Source organism: Canis lupus, chromosome 7 (genome assembly GCF_048164855.1).
Source record: "Canis lupus baileyi chromosome 7, mCanLup2.hap1, whole genome shotgun sequence".
Classification (NCBI taxonomy): domain Eukaryota; kingdom Metazoa; phylum Chordata; class Mammalia; order Carnivora; family Canidae; genus Canis; species Canis lupus.
This window is the reverse complement of record NC_132844.1, coordinates 77,171,225-77,186,210: the sequence shown is the minus strand read 5'-3', so window position 1 is coordinate 77,186,210 and position 14,986 is coordinate 77,171,225.

Here is a 14,986-nt window from a genome sequence, read left to right as displayed (position 1 = left end):
TTGACGGAAGTGCTGGGAGAGGTAATTGGAATCTCCCGGCACACAAGACGAGTGCCTCCAAGCTCAATTCACGATTTCCCAGTAATTCTTGTGGTAGACAGGTGCTACATACTAAGTTCCATATGTGAGAAGGTAGCTGAACGCCTTGTCCAAAAGCATCTTACTTCTGAGAGTTGAGCCCACCCTCAGTCCCTCACACTTCCACACTGCCTGCAGAGTGAGTTTCACACGTCTTCACCAGAGACGATTGCCAGAGGCTTCTGAGTACAAGTTAACAATGCAGACCTGGAGGGTATCTCCAGGTGCAGTAGAGTGGTAATCTTGGAACCTCCTGACTCAGAGTACTGCTACCTTCTCACTGCCATAGTAATGCAGCTAGTTGACAGCTGGCTTCAAGACATGCTTCCCTGTGAGAGCTGAGGACAGGGCAGAACCCTCCCGCATCCTGCCTGACTGTAGGAGTAGCTGCTAACATCCTTATGTTAGTGGCTGGGAGAGGTTGCGGGAAAAGCATGTGTGAGCACTGGGCCTGAACTCCCGTGTATCTGAGTTGAATACAGCGATTTCCAATGGCCTTCTTCAATCACAGTGTAGCTAGGTTCCAACTCCCATGTCCGAGTGGGTAGCAGACATCTGCCTCCCATGCATACACACTTCTGAGAGTTGAGCTTATGGCCTGTACCTCCACAGCCAGCCTGCTGCTACCCTCGGCTTCTAAAAGGCCTAGGCTCGCTGTTTGACGGAAGTGCTGGGAGAGGTAATTGGAATCTCCCGGCACACAAGACGAGTGCCTCCAAGCTCAATTCACGATTTCCTAGTAATTCCTGTGGTAGACTGGTGCTACATACTAAGTTCCGTACGTGAGAGGGTAGCTGAACGACTTGTCCAAAACCATCTTACTTCTGAGAGTTGAGCTCAGCCTCAGTCCCTCACAGTTCCACACTGCCTGCAGAGTGAGTTTCGCAGGTCTTCAGCAGAGACGTTTGCCAGAGGCTTCTGAGACGCAGGGTAACAATGCAGACCTGGAGGGTATCTCCAGGTGTAGTCGACTGGTAATCTTGGAACCTCCTGACTCAGAATACTGCTACCTTCTCACTGCCATAGGAATGCAGCTAGTTGACAGCTGGCTTCAAGACATGCTTCCCTGTGAGAGCTGAGGACAGGGCAGAACCCTCCCGCATCCTGCCTGACTGTAGCAGTAGCTGCTAACATCCTAATGTTAGTGGCTGGGAGAGTTTGCCGGAAAAGCATGTGTGAGCACTGGGCCTGAACTCCCGTGTATCTGAGTTGAATACAGCGATTTCCAATGGCCTTCTTCAATCACAGTGTAGCTAGGTTCCAACTCCCATGTCCGAGTGGGTAGCAGACATCTGCCTCCCATGCATACACACTTCTGAGAGTTGAGCTTATGGCCTGTACCTGCACATCCACCCTGCTCGTACCCTTGGCTTCTAAAAGGCCTAGGCTCGCTGTTTGACGGAAGTGCTGGGAGAGGTAATTGGAATCACCCGGCACACAAGACTAGTGCCTCCAAGCTCAGTTCAGCGATTTCCTAGTAATTCCTGTGGTAGACTGGTGCTACATACTAAGTTCCATACGTGAGAGTGTAGCTGAACGCCTTGTCCAAAACCATCTTACTTCTGAAAGTTGAGCTCAGCCTCAGTCCCTCACAGTTCCACACTGCCTGCAGAGTGAGTTTCGCAGGTCTTCAGCAGAGACGTTTGCCAGAGGCTTCTGAGACGCAGGGTAACAATGCAGACCTGGAGGGTATCCCCAGGTGCAGTCGACTGGTAATCTTGGAACCTCCTGACTCAGAATACTGCTACCTTCTCACTGCCATAGGAATGCAGCTAGTTGACAGCTAGCTGGCTTCAAGACATGCTTCCCTGAGAGAGCTGAGGACAGGGCAGAACCCTCCCGCATGCTGCCTGACTGTAGGAGTAGCTGCTAACATCCTTATGTTAGTGGCTGGGAGAGGTTGCGGGAAAAGCATGTGTGAGCACTGGGCCTGAACTCCCGTGTATCTGAGTTGAATACAGCGATTTCCAACGGCTTTCCTCAACCAGAGTGTAGCTAGGTTCCAAATCCCATGTACGAGCGGGTAGCAGACATCTGCCTCCCATGCATACACACTTCTGAGAGTTGAGCTTATGGCCTGTACCTCCACATCCAGCCTGCTGGTACCCTTGTCTTCTAAAAGTCCTAGGCTCGCTGTTTGACGGAAGTGCTGGGAGAGGTAATTGGAATCTCCCGGCACACAAGACGAGTGCCTCCAAGCTCAATTCACGATTTCCCAGTAATTCTTGTGGTAGACAGGTGCTACATACTAAGTTCCATATGTAAGATGGTAGCTGAACGCCTTGTCCAAAAGCATCTTACTTCTGAGAGTTGAGCCCACCCTCATTCCCTCACAGTTCCACACTGCCTGCAGAGTGATTTTCACACGTCTTCACCAGAGACGATTGCCAGAGGCTTCTGAGTACAAGTTAACAATGCAGAACTGGAGGGTATCTCCAGGTGCAGTAGACTGGTAATCTTGGAACCTCCTGACACAGAGTACTGCTACCTTCTCACTGCCATAGGAATGCAGCTAGTTGACAGCTGGCTTCAAGACATGCTTCCCTGTGAGAGCTGAGGACAGAGCAGAACCCTCCCGCATCCTGCCTGACTGTAGGAGTAGCTCCTAACATCCTTATGTTAGTGCCTGGGAGACGTTGCGGGAAAAGCATGTGTGAGCACTGGGCCTGAACTCCCGTGTATCTGAGTTGAATACAGCGATTTCCAATGGCCTTCTTTAATCACAGTGCAGCTAGGTTCCAACTCCCATGTCCGAGTGGGTAGCAGACATCTGCCTCCCATGCATACACACTTCTGAGAGTTGAGCTTATGGCCTGTACCTCCACATCCAGCCTGCTGGTACCCTTTGCTTCTAAAAGGCCTAGGCTCGCTGTTTGACCGAAGTGCTGGGAGAGGTAATTGGAATCTCCCGGCAAACAAGACGAGTGCCTCCAAGCTCAATTCACGATTTCCCGGTAATTCTTGTGGTAGACAGGTGCTACATACTAAGTTCCATATGTGAGAAGGTAGCTGAACGCCTTGTCCAAAAGCATCTTACTTCTGAGATTTGAGCACACCCTCAGTCCCTCACACTTCCACACTGCCTGCAGAGTGAGTTTCACACGTCTTCAACAGAGACGATTGCCAGAGGCTTCTGAGTACAAGTTAAAAATGCAGACCTGGAGGGTATTTCCAGGTGCAGTAGAGTGGTAATCTTGGAACCTCCTGACTCAGAGTACTGCTACCTTCTCACTGCCATAGGAATGCAGCTAGTTGACAGCTGGCTTCAAGACATGCTTCCCTGTGAGAGCTGAGGACAGGGCAGAACCCTCCCGCATCCTGCCTGACTGTAGGAGTAGCTGCTAACATCCTTATGTTAGTGGCTGGGAGAGGTTGCGGGAAAAGCATGTGTGAGCACTGGGCCTGAACTCCCGTGTATCTGAGTTGAATACAGCGATTTCCAATGGCCTTCTTCAATCACACTGTAGCTAGGTTCCAACTCCCATGTCCGAGTGGGTAGCAGACATCTGCCTCCCATGCATACACACTTCTGAGAGTTGAGCTTATGGCCTGTACCTCCACATCCAGCCTGCTGGTACCCTTGGCTTCTAAAAGGCCTAGGCTCGCTGTTTGACGGAAGTGCTGGGAGAGGTAATTGGAATCACCCGGCACACAAGACTAGTGCCTCCAAGCTCAGTTCAGCGATTTCCTAGATTTCCTGTGGTAGACTGGTGCTACATACTAAGTTCCATACGTGAGAGTGTAGCTGAACGCCTTGTCCAAAACCATCTTACTTCTGAGAGTTGAGCTCACCCTCAGTCCCTCACATTTCCACACTGCCTGCAGAGTGAGTTTCGCAGGTCTTCAGCAGAGACGTTTGCCAGAGGCTTCTGAGACGCAGGGTAACAATGCAGACCTGGAGGGTATCCCCAGGTGCAGTCGACTGGTAATCTTGGAACCTCCTGACTCAGAATACTGCTACCTTCTTACTGCCATAAGAATGCAGCTTGTTGACAGCCAGCTGGCTTCAAGACTTGCTTCCCTGAGAGAGCTGAGGACAGGGCAGAACCCTCCCGCATGCTGCCTGACTGTAGGAGTAGCTGCTAACATCCTAATGTTAGTGGCTGGGAGAGGTTGCGGGAAAAGCATGTGTGAGCACTGGGACTGAACTCCCGTGTATCTGAGTTGAATACAGCGATTTCCAACGGCTTCCCTCAACCAGAGTGTAGCTAGGTTCCAAATCCCATGTACGAGCGGGTAGCAGACATCTGCCTCCCATGCATACACACTTCTGAGAGTTGAGCTTATGGCCTGTACCTGCACAGCCAGCCTGCTGGTACCCTTGGCTTCTAAAAGGCCTAGGCTCGCTGTTTGTCGGAAGTGCTGGGAGAGGTAATTGGAATCTCCCGGCACACAAGACGAGTGCCTCCAAGCTCAATTCACGATTTCCCAGTAATTCTTGTGGTAGACAGCTGCTACATACTAAGTTCCATATGTGAGATGGTAGCTGAACGCCTTGTCCAAAAGCATCTTACTTCTGAGAGTTGAGCCCACCCTCAGTCCCTCACAGTTCCACACTGCCTGCAGAGTGAGTTTCACACGTCTTCACCAGAGACGATTGCCAGAGGCTCCTGAGTACAAGTTAACAATGCAGACCTGGAGGGTATCTCCAGGTGCAGTAGAGTGGTAATCTTGGAACCTCCTGACTCAGAGTACTGCTACCTTCTCACTGCCATAGGAATGCAGCTAGTTGACAGCTGGCTTCAAGACATGCTTCCCTGTGAGAGCTGAGGACAGGGCAGAACCCTTCCGCATCCTGCCTGACTGTAGGAGTAGCTGCTAACATCCTTATGTTAGTGGCTGGGAGAGGTTGCGGGAAAAGCATGTGTGAGCACTGGGCCTGAACTCCCGTGTATCTGAGTTGAATACAGCGATTTCCAATGGCCTTCTTTAATCACAGTGCAGCTAGGTTCCAACTCCCATGTCCGAGTGGGTAGCAGACATCTGCCTCCCATGCATACACACTTCTGAGAGTTGAGCTTATGGCCTGTACCTCCACATCCAGCCTGCTGGTACCCTTGGCTTCTAAAAGGCCTAGGCTCGCTGTTTGACGGAAGTGCTGGGAGAGGTAATTGGAATCTCCCGGCACACAAGACGAGTGCCTCCATGTTCAATTCACGATTTCCCGGTAATTCTTGTGGTAGACAGGTGCTACATACTAAGTTCCTTATGTGAGAAGGTAGCTGAACGCCTTGTCCAAAAGCATCTTACTTCTGAGATTTGAGCACACCCTCAGTCCCTCACACTTCCACACTGTCTGCAGAGTGAGTTTCACACGTCTTCACCAGAGACGATTGCCAGAGGCTTCTGAGTACAAGTTAACAATGCAGACCTGGAGGGTATTTCCAGGTGCAGTAGAGTGGTAATCTTGGAAACTCCTGAATCAGAGTACTGCTACCTTCTCACTGCCATAGGAATGCAGCTAGTTGACAGCTGGCTTCAAGACATGCTTCCCTGTGAGAGCTGAGGACAGGGCAGAACCCTCCCGCATCCTGCCTGACTGTAGGAGTAGCTGCTAACATCCTAATGTTAGTGGCTGGGAGAGGTTGCGGGAAAAGCATGTGTGAGCACTGGGCCTGAACTCCCGTGTATCTGAGTTGAATACAGCGATTTCCAATGGTCTTCTTCAATCACAGTGTAGCTAGGTTCCAACTCCCATGTACGAGCGGGTAGCAGACATCTGCCTCCCATGCATACACACTTCTGAGTGTTGAGCTTATGGCCTGTACCTCCACATCCAGCCTGCTGGTACCCTTGGCTTCTAAAAGGCCTAGGCTCGCTGTTTGACGGAAGTGCTGGGAGAGGTAATTGGAATCTCCCGGAACACAAGACGAGTGCCTCCAAGCTCAATTCACAATTTCCCAGTAATTCTTGTGGTAGACAGGTGCTACATACTAAGTTCCATATGTGAGAAGGTAGCTGAACGCCTTGTCCAAACCATCTTACTTCAGAGAGTTGAGCCCACCCTCAGTCCCTCACACTTCCACACTGCCTGCAGAGTGAGTTTCACACGTCTTCACCAGAGACGATTGCCAGAGGCTTCTGAGTACAAGTTAACAATGCAGACCTGGAGGGTATCTCCAGGTGAAGTAGAGTGGTAATCTTGGAACCTCCTGACTCAGAGTACTGCTACCTTCTCACTGCCATAGGAATGCAGCTAGTTGACAGCTGGCTTCAAGACATGCTTCCCTGTGAGAGCTGAGGACAGGGCAAAACCCTCCCGCATCCTGCCTGACTGTAGGAGTAGCTGCTAACATCCTTATGTTAGTGGCTGGGAGAGGTTGCGGGAAAAGCATGTGTGAGCACTGGGCCTGAACTCCCGTGTATCTGAGTTGAATACAGCGATTTCCAATGGCCTTCTTCAATCACAGTGTAGCTAGGTTCCAACTCCCATGTCCGAGTGGGTAGCAGACATCTGCCTCCCATGCATACACACTTCTGAGAGTTGAGCTTATGGCCTGTACCTCCACAGCCAGCCTGCTGGTACCCTCGGCTTCTAAAAGGCCTAGGCTCGCTGTTTGACGGAAGTGCTGGGAGAGGTAATTGGAATCTCCCGGCACACAAGACGAGTGCCTCCAAGCTCAATTCACGATTTCCTAGTAATTCCTGTGGTAGACTGGTGCTACATACTAAGTTCCGTACGTGAGAGGGTAGCTGAACGACTTGTCCAAAACCATCTTACTTCTGAGAGTTGAGCTCAGCCTCAGTCCCTCACAGTTCCACACTGCCTGCAGAGTGAGTTTCGCAGGTCTTCAGCAGAGACGTTTGCCAGAGGCTTCTGAGACGTAGGGTAACAATGCAGACCTGGAGGGTATCCCCAGGTGTAGTCGACTGGTAATCTTGGAACCTCCTGACTCAGAATACTGCTACCTTCTCACTGCCATAGGAATGCAGCTAGTTGACAGCTGGCTTCAAGACATGCTTCCCTGTGAGAGCTGAGGACAGGGCAGAACCCTCCCGCATCCTGCCTGACTGTAGGAGTAGCTGCTAACATCCTTATGTTAGTGGCAGTGAGAGGTTGCGGGAAAAGCATGTGTGAGCACTGGGCCTGAACTCCCGTGTATCTGAGTTGAATACAGCGATTTCCAACGGCTTTCCTCAACCAGAGTGTAGCTAGGTTCCAAATCCCATGTACGAGCAGGTAGCAGACATCTGCCTCCCATGCATACACACTTCTGAGAGTTGAGCTTATGGCCTGTACCTCCACAGCCAGCCTGCTGGTACCCTTGGCTTCTAAAAGGCCTCGGCTCGCTGTTTGACGGAAGTCCTGGGAGAGGTAATTGGAATCTCCCGGCACACAAGACGAGTGCCTCCAAGCTAAATTCACGATTTCCCAGTAATTCTTGTGGTAGACAGGTGCTACATACTAAGTTCCATATGTGAGAAGGTAGCTGAACGCCTTGTCCAAAAGCATCTTACTTCTGAGATTTGAGCCCACCCTCAGTCCCTCACAGTTCCACACTGCCTGCAGAGTGAGTTTCACACGTCTTCAACAGAGACGATTGCCAGAGGCTTCTGAGTGCAAGTTAACAATGCAGACCTGGAGGGTATCTCCAGGTGCAGTAGAGTGGTAATCTTGGAACCTCCTGACTCAGAGTACTGCTACCTTCTCACTGCCATAGGAATGCAGCTAGTTGACAGCTGGCTTCAAGACATGCTTCCCTGTGAGAGCTGAGGACAGGGCAGAACCCTCCCGCATCCTGCCTGACTGTAGCAGTAGCTGCTAACATCCTAATGTTAGTGGCTGGGAGAGTTTGCCGGAAAAGCATGTGTGAGCACTGGGCCTGAACTCCCGTGTATCTGAGTTCAATACAGCGATTTCCAATGGCCTTCTTCAATCACAGTGTAGCTAGGTTCCAACTCCCATGTCCGAGTGGGTAGCAGACATCTGCCTCCCATGCATACACACTTCTGAGAGTTGAGCTTATGGCCTGTACCTCCACATCCAGCCTGCTGGTACCCTTGGCTTCTAAAAGGCCTAGGCTCGCTGTTTGACGGAAGTGCTGGGAGAGGTAATTGGAATCACCCGGCACACAAGACTAGTGCCTCCAAGCTCAGTTCAGCGATTTCCTAGTAATTCCTGTGGTAGACTGGTGCTACATACTAAGTTCCATACGTGAGAGTGTAGCTGAACGCCTTGTCCAAAACCATCTTACTTCTGAAAGTTGAGCTCAGCCTCAGTCCCTCACAGTTCCACACTGCCTGCAGAGTGAGTTTCGCAGGTCTTCAGCAGAGACGTTTGCCAGAGGCTTCTGAGACGCAGGGTAACAATGCAGACCTGGAGGGTATCCCCAGGTGCAGTCGACTGGTAATCTTGGAACCTCCTGACTCAGAATACTGCTACCTTCTCACTGACAAAGGAATGCAGCTAGTTGACAGCTAGCTGGCTTCAAGACATGCTTCCCTGAGAGAGCTGAGGACAGGGCAGAACCCTCCCGCATGCTGCCTGACTGTAGGAGTAGCTGCTAACATCCTTATGTTAGTGGCTGGGAGAGGTTGCGGGAAAAGCATGTGTGAGCACTGGGCCTGAACTCCCGTGTATCTGAGTTGAATACAGCGATTTCCAATGGCCTTCTTTAATCACAGTGCAGCTAGGTTCCAACTCCCATGTCCGAGTGGGTAGCAGACATCTGCCTCCCATGCATACACACTTCTGAGAGTTGAGCTTATGGCCTGTACCTCCACATCCAGCCTGCTGGTACCCTTGGCTTCTAAAAGGCCTAGGCTCGCTGTTTGACCGAAGTGCTGGGAGAGGTAATTGGAATCTCCCGGCAAACAAGACGAGTGCCTCCAAGCTCAATTCACCATTTCCCGGTAATTCTTGTGGTAGACAGGTGCTACATACTAAGTTCCATATGTGAGAAGGTAGCTGAACGCCTTGTCCAAAAGCATCTTACTTCTGAGATTTGAGCACACCCTCAGTCCCTCACACTTCCACACTGCCTGCAGAGTGAGTTTCACACGTCTTCACCAGAGACGATTGCCAGAGGCTTCTGAGTACAAGTTAACAATGCAGACCTGGAGGGTATTTCCAGGTGCAGTAGAGTGGTAATCTTGGAACATCCTGACTCAGAGTACTGCTACCTTCTCACTGCCATAGGAATGCAGCTAGTTGACAGCTGGCTTCAAGACATGCTTCCCTGTGAGAGCTGAGGACAGGGCAGAACCCTACCGCATCCTACCTGACTGTAGGAGTAGCTGCTAACATCCTTATGTTAGTGGCTGGGAGAGGTTGCGGGAAAAGCATGTGTGAGCACTGGGCCTGAACTCCCGTGTATCTGAGTTGAATACAGCGATTTCCAATGGCCTTCTTCAATCACAGTGTAGCTAGGTTCCAACTCCCATGTCCGAGTGGGTAGCAGACATCTGCCTCCCATGCATACACACTTCTGAGAGTTGAGCTTATGGCCTGTACCTCCACATCCAGCATGCTGGTACCCTTGGCTTCTAAAAGGCCTAGGCTCGCTGTTTGACGGAAGTGCTGGGAGAGGTAATTGGAATCACCCGGCACACAAGACTAGTGCCTCTAAGCTCAGTTCAGCGATTTCCTAGTAATTCCTGTGGTAGACTGGTGCTACATACTAAGTTCCATACGTGAGAGGGTAGCTGAACGCCTTGTCCAAAACCATCTTACTTCTGAGAGTTGAGCTCACCCTCTGTCCCTCACATTTCCACACTGCCTGCAGAGTGAGTTTCGCAGGTCTTCAGCAGAGACGTTTGCCAGAGGCTTCTGAGACGCAGGGTAACAATGCAGACCTGGAGGGTATCCCCAGGTGCAGTCGACTGGTAATCTTGGAACCTCCTGACTCAGAATACTGCTACCTTCTCACTGCCATAGGAATGCAGCTTGTTGACAGCTAGCTGGCTTCAAGACTTGCTTCCCTGAGAGAGCTGAGGACAGGGCAGAACCCTCCCGCATGCTGCCTGACTGTAGGAGTAGCTGCTAACATCCTAATGTTAGTGGCTGGGAGAGGTTGCGGGAAAAGCATGTGTGAGCACTGGGACTGAACTCCCGTGTATCTGAGTTAAATACAGCGATTTCCAACGGCTTCCCTCAACCAGAGTGTAGCTAGGTTCCAAATCCCATGTACGACCGGGTAGCAGACATCTGCCTCCCATGCATACACACTTCTGAGAGTTGAGCTTATGGCCTGTACCTGCACAGCCAGCCTGCTGGTACCCTTGGCTTCTAAAAGGCCTAGGCTCGCTGTTTGACGGAAGTGCTGGGAGAGGTAATTGGAATCTCCCGGCACACAAGACGAGTGCCTCCAAGCTCAATTCACGATTTCCCAGTAATTCTTGTGGTAGACAGGTGCTACATACTAAGTTCCATATGTGAGATGGTAGCTGAACGCCTTGTCCAAAAGCATCTTACTTCTGAGAGTTGAGCCCACCCTCAGTCCCTCACAGTTCCACACTGCCTGCAGAGTGAGTTTCACACGTCTTCACCAGAGACGATTGCCAGAGGCTCCTGAGTACAAGTTAACAATGCAGACCTGGAGGGTATCTCCAGGTGCAGTAGAGTGGTAATCTTGGAACCTCCTGACTCAGAGTACTGCTACCTTCTCACTGCCATAGGAATGCAGCTAGTTGACAGCTGGCTTCAAGACATGCTTCCCTGTGAGAGCTGAGGACAGGGCAGAACCCTTCCGCATCCTGCCTGACTGTAGGAGTAGCTGCTAACATCCTTATGTTAGTGGCTGGGAGAGGTTGCGGGAAAAGCATGTGTGAGCACTGGGCCTGAACTCCCGTGTATCTGAGTTGAATACAGCGATTTCCAATGGCCTTCTTCAATCATAGTGTAGCTAGGTTCCAACTCCCATGTCCGAGTGGGTAGCAGACATCTGCCTCCCATGCATACACACTTCTGAGAGTTGAGCTTATGGCCTGTACCTCCACATCCAGCCTGCTGGTACCCTTGGCTTCTAAAAGGCCTAGGCTCGCTGTTTGCCGGAAGTGCTGGGAGAGGTAATTGGAATCTCCCGGCACACAAGACGAGTGCCTCCAAGCTCAATTCACGATTTCCCAGTAATTCTTGTGGTAGACAGGTGCTACATACTAAGTTCCATATGTGAGAAGGTAGCTGAACGCCCTGTCCAAAAGCATCTTACTTCTGAGATTTGAGCATACCCTCAGTCCCTCACACTTCCACACTGCCTGCAGAGTGAGTTTCACACGTCTTCACCAGAGACGATTGCCAGAGGCTTCTGAGTACAAGTTAACAATGCAGACCTGGATGGTATCTCCAGGTGCAGTAGAGTGGTAATCTTGGAACCTCCTGACTCAGAGTACTGCTACCTTCTCACTGCCATAGGAATGCAGCTAGTTGACAGCTGGCTTCAAGACATGCTTCCCTGTGAGAGCTGAGGACAGGGCAGAACCCTCCCGCATCCTGCCTGACTGTAGGAGTAGCTGCTAACATCCTTATGTTAGTGGCTGGGAGAGGTTGCGGGAAAAGCATGTGTGAGCACTGGGCCTGAACTCCCGTGTATCTGAGTTGAATACAGCGATTTCCAATGGCCTTCTTCAATCACAGTGTAGCTAGGGTCCAACTCCCATGTCGGAGTGGGTAGCAGACATCTGCCTCCCATGCATACACACTTCTGAGAGTTGAGCTTATGGCCTGTACGTCCACATCCAGCCTGCTCGTACCCTTGGCTTCTAAAAGGCCTAGGCTCGCTGTTTGACGGAAGTGCTGGGAGAGGTAAATGGAATCAATCGGCACACAAGACTAGTGCCTCCAAGCTCAGTTCAGCGATTTCCTAGTAATTCCTGTGATAGACTGGTGCTACATACTAAGTTCCATACGTGAGAGGGTAGCTGAACGCCTTGTCCAAAACCATCTTACTTCTGAGAGTTGAGCTCAGCCTCAGTCCCTCACAGTTCCACACTGCCTGCAGAGTGAGTTTCGCAGGTCTTCAGCAGAGACGTTTGCCAGAGGCTTCTGAGACGAAGGGTAACAATGCAGACCTGGAGGGTATCCCCAGGTGCAGTCGACTGGTAATCTTGGAACCTCCTGACTCAGAATACTGCTACCTTCTCACTGCCATAGGAATGCAGCTAGTTGACAGCTGGCTTCAAGACATGCTTCCCTGTGAGAGCTTAGGACAGGGCAGAACCCTCCCGCATGCTGCCTGACTGTAGGAGTAGCTGCTAACATCCTAATGTTAGTGGCTGGGAGAGGCTGCGGGAAAAACATGTGTGAGCACTGGGCCTGAACTCCCGTGTATCTGAGTTGAATACAGCGATTTCCAACGGCTTTCCTCAACCAGAGTGTAGCTAGGTTCCAAATCCCATGTACGAGCGGGTAGCAGACATCTGCCTCCCATGCATACACACTTCTGAGAGTTGAGCTTATGGCCTGTACCTCCACAGCCAGCCTGCTGGTACCCTTGGCTTCTAAAAGGCCTAGGCTCGCTGTTTGACGGAAGTGCTGGGAGAGGTAATTGGAATCACCCGGCACACAAGACTAGTGCCTCCAAGCTCAGTTCAGGGATTTCCTAGTAATTCCTGTGGTAGAGTGGTGCTACATACTAAGTTCCATACGTGAGAGGGTAGCTGAACGCCTTGTCCAAAACCATCTTACTTCTGAGAGTTGAGCTCAGCCTCAGTCCCTCACAGATCCACACTGCCTGCAGAGTGAGTTTCGCAGGTCTTCAGCAGAGACGTTTGCCAGAGGCTTCTGAGACGCAGGGTAACAATGCAGACCTGGAGGGTATCCCCAGGTGCAGTCGACTGATAATCTTGGAACCTCCTGACTCAGAATACTGCTACCTTCTCACTGCCATAGGAATGCAGCTAGTTGACAGCTGGCTTCAAGACATGCTTCCCTGTGAGAGCTGAGGACAGGGCAGAACCCTCCCGCATGCTGCCTGACTGTAGGAGTAGCTGCTAACATCCTTATGTTAGTGGCTGGGAGAGGTTGCGGGAAAAGCATGTGTGAGCACTGGGCCTGAACTCCCGTGTATCTGAGTTGAATACAGCGATTTCCAACGGCTTTCCTCAACCAGAGTGTAGCTAGGTTCCAAATCCCATGTACGAGCGGGTAGCAGACATCTGCCTCCCATGCATACACACTTCTGAGAGTTGAGCTTATGGCCTGTACGTCCACAGCCAGCCTGCTGGTACCCTTGGCTTCTAAAAGGCCTAGGCTCGCTGTTTGACGGAAGTGCTGGGAGAGGTAATTGGAATCTCCCGGCACACAAGACGAGTGCCTCCAAGCTCAATTCACGATTTCCCCGTAATTCTTGTGGTAGACAGGTGCTACATACTAAGTTCCATATGTGAGAAGGTAGCTGAACGCCTTGTCCAAAAGCATCTTACTTCTGAGATTTGAGCACACCCTCAGTCCCTCACACTTCCACACTGCCTGCAGAGTGTGTTTCACACGTCTTCACCAGAGACGATTGCCAGAGGCTTCTGAGTACAAGTTAACAATGCAGAACTGGAGGGTATCTCCAGGTGCAGTAGAGTGGTAATCTTGGAACCTCCTGACTCAGAGTACTGCTACATTCTCACTGCCATAGGAATGCAGCTAGTTGACAGCAGGCTTCAAGACATGCTTCCCTGTGAGAGCTGAGGACAGGGCAGAACCCTCCCGCATCCTGCCTGACTGTAGGAGTAGCTGCTAACATCCTTATGTTAGTGGCTGGGAGAGGTTGCGGGAAAAGCATGTGTGAGCACTGGGCCTGAACTCCCGTGTATCTGAGTTGAATACAGCGATTTCCAATGGCCTTCTTCAATCACAGTGTAGCTAGGTTCCAACTCCCATGTCCGAGTGGGTAGCAGACATCTGCCTCCCATGCATACACACTTCTGAGAGTTGAGCTTATGGCCTGTACCTCCACATCCAGCCTGCTGGTACCCTTGGCTTCTAAAAGGCCTAGGCTCGCTGTTTGACGGAAGTGCTGGGAGAGGTAATTGGAATCACCCGGCACACAAGACTAGTGCCTCCAAGCTCAGTTCAGCGATTTCCTAGTAATTCCTGTGGTAGACTGGTGCTACATACTAAGTTCCATACGTGAGAGGGTAGCTGAACGCCTTGTCCAAAACCATCTTACTTCTGAGAGTTGAGCTCACCCTCTGTCCCTCACATTTCCACACTGCCTGCAGAGTGAGTTTCGCAGGTCTTCAGCAGAGACGTTTGCCAGAGGCTTCTGAGACGCAGGGTAACAATGCAGACCTGGAGGGTATCCCCAGGTGCAGTCGACTGGTAATCTTGGAACCTCCTGACTCAGAATACTGCTACCTTCTCACTGCCATAGGAATGCAGCTTGTTGACAGCTAGCTGGCTTCAAGACTTGCTTCCCTGAGAGAGCTGAGGACAGGGCAGAACCCTCCCGCATGCTGCCTGACTGTAGGAGTAGCTGCTAACATCCTAATGTTAGTGGCTGGGAGAGGTTGCGGGAAAAGCATGTGTGAGCACTGGGCCTGAACTCCCGTGTATCTGAGTTGAATACAGCGATTTCCAACGGCTTCCCTCAACCAGAGTGTAGCTAGGTTCCAAATCCCATGTACGACCGGGTAGCAGACATCTGCCTCCCATGCATACACACTTCTGAGAGTTGAGCTTATGGCCTGTACCTGCACAGCCAGCCTGCTGGTACCCTTGGCTTCTAAAAGGCCTAGGCTCGCTGTTTGACGGAAGTGCTGGGAGAGGTAATTGGAATCTCCCGGCACACAAGACGAGTGCCTCCAAGCTCAATTCACGATTTCCCAGTAATTCTTGTGGTAGACAGCTGCTACATACTAAGTTCCATATGTGAGATGGTAGCTGAACGCCTTGTCCAAAAGCATCTTACTTCTGAGAGTTGAGCCCACCCTCAGTCCCTCACAGTTCCACACTGCCTGCAGAGTGAGTTTCACACGT